The following is a 15529-nucleotide window of genomic DNA, read 5'->3' on the forward strand; positions in this document are numbered from 1 at the left end:
ATGTGGGTAGTCCTCACCCAAGCCACTTGAGAAATGAGTAGAACAAAAAGGAGAAGTAAAGGGAGCTGAGGATATGAATACCCCATCCTCTTTCCTACTGTGTTACTATCCTGCCAGTGTCTCTCACTGGCTGAACCCAACTCTAAGCAAGAGGGCAAGGATCAACTACTCTGGTGTAGTCCATACTCCCCAGCCTCCTGGGGCAGAAAGCAGAGTGGAGCAGGTAGAAGGTAGACATAGATGGGTAAATTCAGCACAGAAGCAACTCTAAATGTCCTCAGTGACAACAGGTAGAACTTTGCAACAGTCCAAAAGGTAGAACATTCCACCTGATGGAAGAGAATGGTGTTTATAGATAACCTGATGGGATCAGACATCAGCTGGGAGAATGGACTACAAGACCATTAAAGTCCTCACCAAGGACTTTAAGACGTTAAATTATTATCAGAAAGGGGACCTGGCTTTGGCGGGTCTGCCTAGGACCAGCCGTAGTGTGTGGGTTCTTGACTTTGTGCAGGAGAAATTTCACAACACAAGTCCCAGATGACTATGAGGGAATGTTTGTTAAAGCTGGGCAGTGAAACAAGGAAGGGCTTTGCATAGAAGAAGCAACAGGAGAGCCTAGGCTGGGCTACCCCAGCTCTCTGGGAAGTCAGAGAAAAGGAGGTCTGGGGGGCAGGTTCAGGGGTTAGCCTGGGGCGAGCTGCCACTGTCCATTCCTGCCCTGGTTGCCAGCCCCAGGGGGTCTTTTAGAGTTTAGGAGATGCGTGCCTGTGGAGGAAGAAGTGGGGAGGAAAAGGGGAAATGAGATGGCGGAGGCTGCTCCTCGGAGGGAGAGTGTGTGCTGGGTCCTTTGTCTTGAGGCTTTAATCTCTTTCTTACAGGCTGGAATCTTAGGGGAGGTCTCAGGGGAGGGTTTTAGCAGAATCTTCATCCGTTTTCTAGTGTGCTCCACCAGGACCATGGTCTCCACCGATTGGTCAGTGTCAGGACAGGGCCTTGTTAGTCACTGCAGCTGGTCCTGGTGTCTCCCACCTGGTTTTGCTGCTTCTCTGGGCCTGGAGCTGAAATACAACTGAGGCCTAGACCAGTGATGGCGAACCTATGACACGCGTGTCAACACTGACACGCGTAGCCATTTCTGATGACATGCGGCCGCTGAGGCAGCCTCATGCCGAGGATGAAACATTTGCTGCTCCTGAGGATGAAACATTTGCAAAATAATGTTTTTCCTCAAAGTGACACACTACCCGAGTTATGCTCAGTTTTTTGGCGAAGTTTGACACACCAAGCTCAAAAGGTTGCCCATCACTGGCCTAGATGTTCTCTCTAGGGAGGTGACCTTCTGTATCTGCTGTGAATTGCTCTGTCAGTTTGTTCAGCTATCTGTCTCAGTTTCCCCATTCCACTTGTCCTGGCTGACTGGCCTGTCTCAAAATGATTGTGTGAAAGCCATTGCCAACAGGTGCCTTTCCTCTTTATTTTCAGATGGGACAACAGTAATAGTAATAATAATAACTACAACCATAACTACTAATGTGTAATTAACATGTAATTGGTACATGTACCTGAGGCACTGTGCTAAGCATGTATCACCTTATTTATTCCTCATAACAACTGTATGAGATAGCTACTTTTACTGATTCGATTTTTAAAATAATTTTTAGTTTTCAATTACAGTTCAAGTACAGCATATCCCCTAAGCTGTACTTTATTCATTTTTTTAAAATATATTTTTATTGATTTCAGAGAGAAAGCGAGAAGGAGAGCTAGAAACATCAATGATGAGAGAGAATCATGGATCAGCTGCCTCCTGCACAACCCCTACTGGGGATCGAGCCTGCAACCCGGGCATGTGCTCTTGACTGGAATCGAACCCAGGACCCTTCAGTCCGTAGGCTGACGCTCTGTCCACTGAGCCAAATCAGCTAGGGCCCTATGCTGTACTTTATATCTTCATGATTATTCTGTAACTGCCTATTTGTACTTCTTAATCCCTTCACCTTTTTCACCCATCTCCGCAGACCCCTTCACATCTGGCAACCATCAACATGTTCTCTGTATCTATGAGTCTGTTTCTGCTTTACTTGTTCGTTTATTTATTTATTTATTTATTTATTTATTTATTTATTTATTATTTTTTAAAATCTTCACCTGAGTATATTTTTTCTACTGATTTTTAGTGAGAGTGAAAGGGAAGTAAGAGAGGAGAGGAAGAGAGTGAGAGAGGAACATTAATGTGAGAGAGACACATTGATTGGTTGCCTCCTGCACATGCCCCACCAGGGCCCGTAATGAACCTGCAACTGAGGTACATTCCCTTGATCAGGAATGGAACCCAAGACCCTTTGATCTGTGGGCCGACTCCCTAACCATTGAACCAAACCAGCCAGGGATTATTTTGTTTTTTAGATTACACATATAACTAAAATTCATATGGCATTTGTCTTTCTCTGTCTGACTTATTTCACTCAGCACAATATGCTGTAGTTTCATCCATGTTGTTGCAGATGACAAGATTTCATTCTTTTTTTATGGCAGGGTCATATTTCAGTGTATTATCTACACAACTTTTTCTTCATTCATCTATTGATGGACACCTAGGTTGCTTCCATATCTTGGCTATTATAAATAATGGTGCAATGTACATATGAATATACTAGAATCCTGGTGCACCAATTTGTGCACAGGTGGGGTCCCTAGGCCTGGCTGGCGATCAGGGCCCATTGGGAATGCAGGAGGTTGGCCAGCCTGCAGGAGGAGGGTGAGGGGGGGACTGTGAGAGGTTGGATGGCTGCTGGAGGTTGGCTGTGGGAGCGCACTGACCACCAGGGGGCAGCTCCTGAATTGAGCATCTGCCCCCTGGTGGTCAGTGCACATCATAGCGACTGGTTGACTGGCAGTAATGGTCACTTAGGCTTTTTTTTTTTTTAATATATTTTATTGATTTTTTTACAGAGAGGAAGGGAGAGAGATAGAGAGTCAGAAACATCGATCAGCTGCCTCCTGCACAGATGTGCCCGCAACCAAGGTACATGCCCTTGACCGGAATCGAACCTGGGACCTTTCAGTCCGCAGGCCGACGCTCTATCCACTGAGCCAAACCGGTTTCGGCCACTTAGGCTTTTATATATATATATAGATATATGTCTTTTCAATTTAGAGTTTTGGATTTCTTTGGACAAATACCCAGAAGTGGAATGCTGGATCCTTCTTTGTCTTTTGTTATAGCCTTTGTTTTAAAGTCTATCTTGTGTGGTATAAGTATTGTTTCCCCAGTTGTTGTTGTTTTTCATTTCCATTTAATATTTACTGGATATTTCCAGTAAATATCCCTTTACTTTTAATATGTTTGTGTCTTGCAATCTGAAGTGAGTGTCTTATATACAACATATGTAAGGATCTTTTCTTATCCATTCAGCCACACTGTATCTTTTGATTGGACATTTAATCCATTTGCATTTAAAATAATTGTTGATAGATATGTATATATTGCCATTTTATTATTCATATATTTTTTATTTTTTCCCTTAACCTTTTGCACTCGGATGTCGAGTGTGACTCGACACGGTTAGCATTAGAATAAAGGAATCCAGAAAAAAGCAAGCGAGTGCAAAGGGTTTTTAAAGAAGATCCTTAAACATTTCATATAATACTGGTTTGGTGGTGATTAACTCTTTCTTGTCTGGGAAGCTCCTTTTCTGTCCTTCAATCCTTTTCAAGGTAGAGTAATCTTGGTTGTAGGTCCTTGCTTTTCATTACTTTGAATATTTCATGTCAATCCGTTCTGACTTGCCAAGTTTCTGTTGAGAAATCAGCTCCTTAGAGTAACTCTCTCATGAACCAAGACAGGTTGTTTGTTTGGAAACACCACTGGAGCTCCCTTATAGATAACTAACTGCTTTTCTCTGCTGCTTTAAAGATTCTCTCTTGGTCTTTAATATTTGGCATTTGAATTCTGATGTGTCTTAGTGTGGGCCTCTTTGGGTTCATCTTGTTTGTGTTTCTTGGACTTGTTTGTCTATTTCCTTCACCAGGTTAGGGAAGTTTTCTGTAATTATTTTTTCAAATAGGTTTTCAATTCTTTACTCTCTCTTCTCCTTTCACCACCCACATGATGTGAATGTTGGTACTCTTGAGGTTGTCCCAGAGGTTTCTTAAACCATCCTCACTGTTTTCGAGTCTTTTATTTTTTACTTTTTTGCTGTTCTGATTGGGTGTTTTCTGCTTTCTTATCATCCAAATATATGATTTGGTCCTCTGCTTTATTTACTCTACTGTTGATCCCCTGTAATATATTCTTCAATTCTGACTTTTAAAAAGCATTTTCTATGCCCATTTTTATGTTTCCTATCTCTTTGTTGAAGTTCTCACTAAGTTCATCTACTCTTCCGCTAAGTTCATTAAGTATCCTTATAATCAGTGTTTTGAACTCTGCATTTCGTAGATCGCTTGTCTCCGTTTTATTTAGCTTTTTTTTTCTTTCTGGAATTTGTTCTGTTCTTTCATCTGGGACCTGTTTCTTTGTCTCCTCATTTTGGCTGCCTCCCTGTATTTGTTTCTATGTTTTAGGTCAGTGGTCGGCAAACTGCGGCTCGCGAGCCACATGCGGCTCGTGAGCCACCGTTTGCCGCTCTGTTGACTAATGAGTTTGCTGACCTCTGGGATAGGGGCTTAATCACAAGGAACAACAACAGCCTGTAATTACTGGAATCGAGGTAAAGCTGCTTTGTCTCCAGTCTTGGTAGAGTGACCTTATGAAGCAGGTGTCCTATAGGGCCCAGTGGCACAGCTTCCCCAGTCTCCTGAGCTGGCTGCTCCAAGTGTGCTATGCCCCAGTGTGGGCTGTGTGACCCTCGTGTTGTATTTGAACCTTGATTGATGTTGGATGTCAATGGGAGGGATTTACCCTTGGCCGATGGGCTATGAGGACTGGCTGATACTATAGCAACTACAGTGGAGCTTCTGTGGAGGGGCTGACCCCACAGAGCGGGACTCTCTTTAGTGGGGCTCTGCTGAGTCTGCCCCTTGAGCATGAAGGTGGTTGCTCATGAAGGTGGTTGAGTGGTGCTTCAGCATAGTTGAAACTGCCCATCAGGTGTGCTGGCTCTGGGGCCTCCCGGGAGGTGCAGGGCAAGATTGAATGTCACCTATGTTCTGCCCAGGGCCATCTGGGCATGAGCTACAAAGCAATCTGCAGATGGCTGCTACTTGTGCTGGGCTTGGAGGTGCCCAGGCGAGGCCAGGCTGCAAACCAAGGGGTCTGGAGCTGATTAACAAGAGCTATGGGCCACACTGAGGCCAGATGCGGCTTGTTTGGGGTTTGTGAACCTTTGAGAAATTTTAGGAAAGTTTGCAGCATGAACCAAGACAGGTTGTTTGTATGGAAACACCACTGGAAGCATCTTGGGTGGGCTCCCAAGTTGGGTAGGGTGGCAATTTCAGGGAATCACCAGGGCAGGGCAAACAATGTTGATGGAAACTCAGATATGGTACTCGTACATCAGCTCTGGGGTGGAGGGGAGAGCTCAGCAAAGAACAATGACCTCTGCCAGCACTTCCGTCTGAGAGAAAACTGGCTTTCCAACTCTCACCCCAAAGCCAGAAGATTCAGTTCCTCTCTGTATGTCCCTAGTGCCTTTCAAGCTGCTGCACTAGCACTGGAGCTCAGAGCGAGTGAGTCTGAGTAAGTCTGTGCATGGGCCCTTTAAGAGGAACGCCTGGGACTCCAGGAACCCTCTGTCTCACTCAGCCACAATCCCCTGGTTTTCATAGCCAGAAGTTATGAGGACTTCTCTTCCTGGCACTGGAACCCTGGGTTGTGGGGCCTGGTGTAGGGCTGGGACCCCTGCTCCTTAGAGTGGCTCTCAATAGCGAGATACCCAATTTTTAAACACTACATGTGGGTTTGGGACCAGCATGTCCCGAGTCTCAGCCACTCCTACCAGTCTCAATGTAGCTTCTTCTTTCTATCTTTAGTTATAGAACTTCTGTTCAGCTATATTTCAGGCAGTTCTGAATGATGGTTGTTCTGTAGTTTAGTTGTAATTTTGATATGGTTGTGGGAAGATGTGAGTACTGCATTTACCTATGCCACCATCTTAGGTGGAAGCATTCTGATTCTGTTTTATAGCTTAACTAGAGGCCCAGTGCACAAAATTCGTGCATGGGTAGGGTACCTAGGCCTGGTCGGCGATCAGGCCCGATTGGGGCTGTCCAGCTGCCAGCCAGGGCCTCCCTTCCCTGGCTGCTGGCTGCCGGCCAGGGCCTTTCTTTGTTCCCCCTGGTGGTCAGCACACGTCATAGCGAGCGATCGGTCTCCTGGTCAAACTCCCGTGGGGACAATTTGCATATTAGGCATTTATGTATATAAATAAACCAAAGCTTTGAGAGAGGTTCAGTAACTTGCAGTTACAATTAGTAACTGTCAGAGCTGGGATTTGAACCCAGGTCTCTGCAATGGATAGGTATAGCCTGAAACCCAGGAAACAGTAGTGGTTTTGCAGGGAGAATGAGGAACATGTATTTATTTATTTATTTATTTATTTTCATTTTTTTATTAAGGAATTATATGTGTACATATCTTACCATTCCCCCCCCCACCCCACTCCCATACCTGCCCTCACCCCCCCCCAGAGTTTTGTGTCCATTGGTTATGCTTATATGCTTGCATACAAGTCCTTTGGTTGATATCTTATCTCCCCCACCTCTCCCAAACCTTCCTGCTGTAATTTGACCTTCTGTTTGATGCTTTACTGTCTCTGTATCTATCTTTTTGTTCAACAGCTTATAATTTTCTTTATTATCCATAGATGAGTGAGATCATGTGGTATTTTTCTTTCATGGACTGGCTTATTTCACTTAGCATGATGTTCCCAATTCCATCCAGGTTGCTGCAAATGGTAGGAATTCCTTCTTTTTTATGGCAGCATAGTATTTCATTGTGTAGATGTACCATAGTTTTCTGATCCAGTCATCTGCTGACGGGCACCTAGGCTGATTACAAATCTTTGCTATTGTAAATTGTGCTGCTATGAACATAGGGGTGCATATATCCTTTCTTTCTTTTTTTTTTTTTAAATATATTTTATTGATTTTTTACAGAGAGGAAGAGAGAGGGATAGAGAGTTAGAAACATCGATGAGAGAAACATCGATCAGCTGCCTCTTGCACACCCCCTACTGGGGATGTGCCCACAACCAAGGTACATGCCCTAGACCGGAATCGAACCTGGGACCCTTGAGTCCGCAGGCCGACGCTCTATCCACTGAGCCAAACCGGTTTCGGCCATATATCCTTTCTTATTGGTGTTTCCAGTTTCTTAGGATATATTTCTAGGAGTGGGATTACTGGGTCAAATGGGAGTTCCATTTTCAGTTTTTTTTTTTTTAAAGTATATTTTATTGATTTTTTTACAGAGAGGAAGGGAGAGGGATAGAGTGTTAGAAACATCGATGAGAGAGAAACATTGATCGGCTGCATCCTGCACACTCCCCACTGGGGATGTGCCCACAAACAAGGTACATGCCCTTGGCCGGAATTGAACCTGGGACCCTGGAGTCCGCAGGCCTATGCTCTAACCACTGAGCCAAACCAGTTAGGGCAATTTTCAGTTTTTTGAGGAAACTCCATACTGTTCTCCACAGTGGCTGCACCAGTCTGCTTTCCCACCAGCAGTGCACGAGTGTTCCTTTTTCTCTGCATCCTCACCAACACTTGTTGATTTGTTGATGATAGCCATTCTGACAGGTGTGAGATGGTATCGCATTGTCATTTTGATTTGCATCTCTCGGATAATTAGTGACTTTGAGCATGTTTTCATGTGTCTCTTGGCCTTCCTTCTGTCTTCTTTTGAAAAGATTCTATTTAGGTCCGTTGCCCATTTTTTTATTGGATCATTTATCTTCCTTTTATTAAGTTGTATAACTTCTGCTATTCCAATAAGCTGCCTGTAGATGTTGGAGATTAAACCTTTACCAGTGATAACATTTGCAAATATGTTCTCCCATACAGTGGTATTTCTTGTTGTTTTGTTGATAGTTTCTTTTGCTGTAAAAAAGCTTTTTACTTTGATGTAGTCCCATTTGTTCATTTTCTCTTTAGCTTCCATTGCCCTAGGGGCAGTATCACTGAAGAAGTTCTTTTCGGCATATGTCTGAGATTTTGCTGCCTGTGGATTCCTCTAGTATTTTTTTTTTCCCTCTAGTATTTTTATGGTTTCTCGTCTTATGTTTAAGTCCTGTATCCATTTTGAGTTTATTTTTGTGTATGGTGTAAGTTGGTGATCTAGTTTCATTTTTTTGCATGTATCTGTCCAATTTTCCCAACACCATTTATTGACGAGACTGTCTTGACTCCATTGTATGTTATTGCCTCCTTTGTCAAATATTAATTGAGCATATTGGTTTGGGTTGATATCTGGATTCTCTATCATTTATTTATTTTTAAATCCTCACCTGAGGATAAGTTTTTCATGGATTCTAGAGAGAGAGGAAGTGGGGGATAGAGACAAATAGCAATCAATTGCCTCTCATATGAGCCCGGCCTGGAGATTGAATCTGCAACCTTTTGGTGCACAGAATGACATCCAACCAACTGGGCCACACCAGCCAGAGCTCCTTTGCCCATTTTATAATCAGATACATTTTATCTAGTTTTCTTAACAATTATACACTTGAACCACTGTGGTGTCCTGATTCACAGTGAGTGCACTTCATGAAGTCCATGGCCTGGATTTAAATCCCAGCTTGGCCACTTATTAGCACATGACCTTGGCCATTCTCTCTGGACCTCAGTTTTTCCCACCTACACAGTTGGGGATAGAAATAGTAGGGTTGTTGTGAGGATTAAAAAAAAAAAAAAAAAAGACAGTGTATGTCAAATGCTTAGTAAGGTTTAATAAGGTCTCAGTAATGACATCACTTGCTAAGCTTTTTCTATTTTATAATGTGCACATAGTTGATCTCATTTATTATACCTGGCAGCCTTGCAAAATAGGTATCATCATCTCCATTGTACAAGTGAGAAAACTGAAGCTCACGGAGATGAAGGAATGTGTCCAAGGCTACATAGCAGGTAAGAGGGAAAACAGAGGTTCTTACCAGATCTGGATGACTAGTTAGTCTCTGGAAAGGTTTTAGCTCGAATCTGTGTTTCCTCTTGAGGCTTCTGCTATTCCAATGCAACTGTAATTAAGCAAAAGCTATCAGAAAGGAATCAGAGAAGAACCCAGTAATTAAATCGTCAACAGCAAGGGTCTCCTATCACTCCATCTTCCAGGACCACTATTTACTAGTATGGTTTCTGTGTAGTTCCCCATAGTGACATTGGGTGTCACCTTTGAGTTGTCTGAAGACAATTTCCCCTAGATACTGACAAAAGGTGTTGTTTTCCAAGTTTCTGGCACTCTAAGGCTCTGTTTGGAGATGTTCATTACCAGCAATTCTGCCCCCAACTCAGCCTGGATAATCTGGTTCTCCTTTATAGGGCCAAGCGCTGTCCTGAAAGAAGAGGGCTCCTTGTAGCCAGATAAGCTTTGAATTTGAAAATGGGCTGCATGGCCATGACTTTGCAAACAACTTCTGTGAAAGGGGGGTGATGCCATAAGGATGAGAGATGATTTATGCAAAACCCCTACCAACTAGGAGCCGTTTTCTCCCATAGTTCTCCGCAGTGTCCCTTTTCAGAAAAGTCATCTGCTCACATATCTGTGTCAACACTAAGCTATGAGCCACTTGGGAACAGGGTCTCCCTCCTTCCCTCCTTTCCTCTCTTCCTTCTTTTCCATATATATTTATTGAGTACATATTATATGCAAGACACTGGGAAAAAAGAGAACAAAACAGCTAAGTTCTCTTCCTTCATGGAGTGACATTCTAATTTCTTATTTATCTGTATGTTCTCAACACCTAGCACATAGTAGGCATTTAATAACTGCTTTTATGGCTCAGTCTATTATCTTCTTTCCCAGTTTTTTAAATGCATATGTTAACATATGTATATGATATTTATATTTTAGATGAAAATAAAATCACCCCTTAATACTATTCTGTGACATTTCCCCCTACTTAAATGACTAGAACATAAAATTGACTTCTGTGGCTCAGTTAGTTGGAGCATCATCCCGTATACCAAAAGGTGGCAGGCTCCATTCCCAGTAAGGGCACATACCTAGGTTGTGGGTTTGATCCCCGGAGGCAACCGATAGATGTTTCTCTCTTACATTGATGTTTTTCTCTCTCTCTCTCCCTTCCTTTCTCTCTAAAAATGCTACAGATGGGCATGTTATCATTCCTATTTTACCCAAGAAGAATAGGAGGCTCTCAGAGAGATTAAGAAACTCACTGAAACTTATATAATGAGCAGGTCAAGAAACCATGCTTTTGAATCCAGGTCTTCAAGCTGGAATTTTGACTCTAAGGCCCTCATTCTGATGTTTTGATGTGTTCTGTGTGTGTGTGCTTTTTAAAGATCCAGTAAATCAGACAGAGAGGCCGCCTAATAAAACCCACCTCTGAGGCACAACCTGGGGAATCCAAGATAAGTAAGATCAGGTAGGAGGTAACATGAATATTGGCCAATTACACTTTTCCAGGTATGGGTCCAGGTGATGGAGCCTTCCAATAGGAAGGTCTGTGGGCGGCAATGAGGAGACTTTCTAGCTCAGTGATGGGGAGCCTTGGGGCCTTTGGGATGTTCTCACATCACAGCCTATGCATTTATGCAAAGTCAAGATCTTTGTCCAAGCAGAGATGCTGGGGCTGGGGTGTACTCTGATGTCTGGGGTGTACTCTAGTGGCTGAGTCTGATGGTGTACTCTGTCTACACCATCAGACTCAGCCACTAGGGAGCTATAGAATGCTAACACGGTAGAAAAGAATTTGCTCTTCGAAGTGTTGTGTTTGATAACAAGAGAAAGGATTTCATTATTTCCTTACACTCTGACCATCAGGTGAAAGGTGCCCGCCCTATACCTGGAGGGTAGAAGGCATCCTTATCACCTGAGATAGAGAATTTAGGGCCCAGAAGGCTGTATAAACAAACCTTGTAAATTCTTCACTGTTTTCTACCCCTAGCCTAAATCCTCCTGCCTTACCAATTCTTCACATATTGACTGTTTCTTCGTCTAAAAGGTATAAAAAGTTCCTGCTCTGGTCACATCTTGGAGTCACATATCTTTGTGGGGCTCCCATACATACATAATTAAATTTTTTTTTCTCCTGTTAGTTTGTATTTTATTACAGGGGTATCTCAGCCAAGAACCTAGAAAAATTTTTTCCCTCTTCTACAACATTTAGCTCCATTAAGTAAAGGTGGGTGATGGGGAGATTTCTATATGCAAGCTTTGACATGTGTCCATGCTCTGTCATCATTTTGCACAGAGCTGCTCCTCCCCCACCAACCCCCGTTAGTGAGTTTGTGACATCACCCTTCATCTGTGGCTCTTAAATAAAAACCTCAGGCTCATCTTCCCTCTCCCACACTCACCATGGCCAAGCACTTATCATTGACTTCTCCAATTTATTCTCTCTCTACATCATTTCAAACTTTCAGTAAATTCTTCAAACACATATCTGTTGACTCCCCTGCATGTCTATTTTACAGCACCCTGGTTTCTCTTACTTGAGGCGGGTGGGGTTGTAACCAGACAAACAATGGGTCTGTGCTGCCTGTCACTACCAGAGCCAATTAAGCAGAGACAGGGTTGAATCACATATGAGCATTTATTCCAATACTAGAGGCCCGGTGCACGAATTTGTGCATGGGTGGGGTTCCCTCAGGGTGGCCTGCAGGGATTGGGCCCCCTGTCCGGCTCCCTCAGGCCCTTACTGGGAATTGAACCTATGACCCTTTGGTGCATGGGATGACGCTCCAATTATCTGAGCCATACTGGTCAGGGAACAATTCCAAAATTTAATGTGTGCAAATTATTCATATGTTCATAATTTTATTATAGCACATGAGATTTGGGGAATCAAGAGCAGGGCAAAGGGAATATTCATTAGCTGCTTTAAAAAGCCCATAAGTAAAATGAATTTAAATATTTTTAAAAAATATATTTTATTGATTTTTTACAGAGAGAGATAGAGAGGTAGGAACATCGATCAGCTGCATCCTGCACACTCCCCACTGGAATGTGCCCACAAACAAGGTACATGCCCTTGACTGGAATCGAACCCGGGACCCTTGAGTCCCCAGGCCGATGCTCTATCCACCTAGCCAAACCGTCTAGGGCATGAATTTAAATATTGTAACTACTTTCCTATTAACTCAGAGCTATTGCCAAAACACCAGCTATTTAATAAGATTAGAAGTTCTCATTGACTTGAAAGGCTGAATTGGTGAGAACTTTCCTTTTTTAAAAAGCTTTTTTTCCCAAAAGTCAGGCTTTCTGTAGAATTGAACGGAACTGTGATGTGGTCAGCTGCTTTTCTGAAGTTGCTTCAGTTTGATTGGAAAGTTTTAAAAATAGTGCCAGCAAGGAAGGGAGTAAATGATTGAAAATGGAAATGAACATGCCTTGATAGTGTAGCTAGCCCCAGGGAGCTCCCAGCAAAATGAGTGTGCTGCTATTTATTAAAATTAGAAATTCTCCTAAAAGTTAGTAGGAGAAACAGAGAGGCTTTTGGTCAAAGTGCTATAGCCCAGGGGATAAAATTGATGAATCAGGCAGCTACCTCCCCAAGCAGCACACTCTGCCTGTGATGTATCTATTTCTGGACACAAACCAGCAGTAGTTATGGGTCCTTGGGATCTTAGAGTCACTCAGAGGAGGCAAAGACTGTTTGACAGGAAGACTCTGGGAAGATGTTGCTAATCTAGGGAATGTTCCAAACCATGAGAATCAAATAATGACCTGGCCATTCCCGGTAGGAGAGGGAACTCTCTCTACTGTTTTAGTTTATGAGAAAGTAAAATCTTCTGAAGTGTTCTCTACACAAATATACCTTCCTTTGTCTCCAAAATCAATAAACATATTTATAAGTATGAATCTATTAAAAAAAACTAAGAAAAAAAAAGTTTAAGAGAATACCACGTTTGCCCGGTTGGTGTGGCTCAGTGGTTGAGCGTCGACCCATGAACCAGAAGGTCATGGTTTGGTTCCTGGTCAGAGCACATGCTCGAGTGGGCTCGATCCCCTGTGTGGGGTGTGCAAGAGGCAGCCGATCAATGATTCTCTCTCATCATTGATGTTTCTATCTCTCTCTCCCTCTCCCTTCATGTCTGAAATAAATAAAAATATATTTTAAAAAAGAAAAGAAAGTACCATGTTGACCTGTGCTGCCATCTTGACTGGAGGCTCTATGCATTTTCTAGCACACATCCTATATAATAAAAGCTGCTAAGTGTCTGGTCGACTGGTCAGCCATTCAACCAATCAAAGTGTAATATGCTAATGATATGCTAAGGCTGCTCAACCACTCGCTATGACATGCACTGACCACCAGGAGGCAGACGCTCCATCCGGTAGGTTAGCTTGCTGCTGGAGTCTGGCTGATCAGGACTGAGGTCCCTCCCTGCCTGGCCAACCTCCTGCATCTTTCCCCGGTCCTGATTGTGCACCAGTGGGTCCTTCAGCTTGGCCTGCACCCTCTTGCAATTCGGGGCCCCTCAGGGGATGTTGGAGAGCTGGTTTTGGCCCAATCCCACAGGGGGAGTCTGCTCAGCCAGAAGCCAGGCTCATGGCTGGCTAGTGCAGCAGCAGTGGTAGGAGCCTCTCCCGCTTCTGCGGCAGCACTAAGGATGTCTGCCGAGGGTTCCCGTACTGCGAGAGGGCACAGGCCGGGCTGAGGGACCTCCCCCCACCCGCAGTTCACGAATGAATTTCATGCACCAGGCCTCTAGTGTACATATAAAAATATATAGAGTTAGTACATCTTTGAATATTTTAACCCTTTGCACTCGCTTGCTTTTTTCTCAATTCCTTTATTCTACTCGGGATTCATTTTTTTAAATACCCCAGATTTTACAAAGCGTGGCAGTAGAATAAAAAACTGGAGTTTCTTTTCATACAAACTTATTTATTTGGATTTTTTTATATTTCAAATTATTGATACATTCAAAGAGTATAAAAAGAGCTGCTACCGATGCTAATCATGTCGAGTCACACTCGACATCCGAGTGCAAAAGGTTAAGTTATACAAGCTCCTAGTTTAAGGATCAAATTGTTATGCAAGACTTTTATGAAGAACAGCATCGACTGAGTCCTGAGTGTTAGGTACTGAGCTACAACAATGTCCGAGGCAATTGTCCACAATATCACTGACTGAATAGTCTTTCCCTCTGAGTGGATCACTCCCACCTCACAGCCCCCATTGCTGGTGTTCTAAGTATTATCTCATTTAACTCCCACAACAACTCCTGTGATAGGTGATATCATAATTGTTTCTCTTTTACAGAGTAGGTCATCTGACAAAGTCATGTGACTACTAACAGGTGCTTTGCCAGGACCCCAGATCAGGCAGGCTGATCCCGTGATGTGATGACTCCAGGCAGGAACACTCCCTTTGGTTTGAAGTTGCTCTTGCATTGAAAGGAGAGCAAAGGTTAGGAAAAGAAATGTATGAGAAGTTGAAGCAAAAGAAGAAACATGACGTGCACCTCTGCCTTCTGTGTCCCAGAGAGAGGGACAGTCACCTGAGTCAGGGCAGGAATTCGGGCACGAATTTATGCTGCACATTTCGTTGGAGGCATCTGTTCTGGGGTGTTTTGTGACCCAGAGGAAACTTTGTGGGAGTTGAGTGTGATAAAATCACAATGCAGACCCCATCACAGACATAGCCACAAACTGCTTGAGGCTTCAGAGTCCTTCTCAAGGTTAATTTCCTCACTGCGATTTCTTCTTATAACTCCACCACAAAGAAAGCAAGAGTGTCTGTGGAAAATACTATTGCTTTCAGATGTTCGAATGACTTCACAAAAGACACTGAGTCTGCTTAGGGCTGCTAGAATAAAATACGACCGTTTAGGGGCCTAACCAACAGAAATTTATTTTCTCACAGTCCTGAAGGCTGGAAGCTCAAGACCAAGGGTGGCCGCCTTCTCACTGTATCCTCCTCACGGGGCCTCACCTTGTGTGTGTGCATCCTTGGAGTCTCTGTTACTTATGTGGCATCATTCACAGTGTGCGAGTGTCCCCCCACGTCCCGCGTGGTTCAGGGTTCAGGTTCAGGCTTCGGGCTCTGGAGGAGGCCGCACACAAATGAAAGAGACTAGACAAGACAAAAAACAAGAAAAGGGAATTGGGGGCCAGGCGGAAGCCCAAGAGCGGACTCCGCTTTGCTCTGGCCTTTCGATCCCTTTTATTCAGGTTTGGGATCCACCTATAGCCCTTAGGCAGGCAATTTCCAGTAACAGGCAAATTATCTTATAAGTAAGGATTTACATAAGACTAAAAGGTGGAAGTTGCTTCAGTTCCCTTTGTCTCCACCAGACAATGGGTGTATGGCTCTGATCCTTGCCAGAGCCTCAAGGTTGATCAGCCTTCCTGCCTCATTGTCCACCCCTTTCTGCTAGTGAGGGCAATGGG

Source organism: Cnephaeus nilssonii (assembly GCF_951640355.1).
Source record: "Cnephaeus nilssonii genome assembly, chromosome: 2".
Classification (NCBI taxonomy): domain Eukaryota; kingdom Metazoa; phylum Chordata; class Mammalia; order Chiroptera; family Vespertilionidae; genus Cnephaeus; species Cnephaeus nilssonii.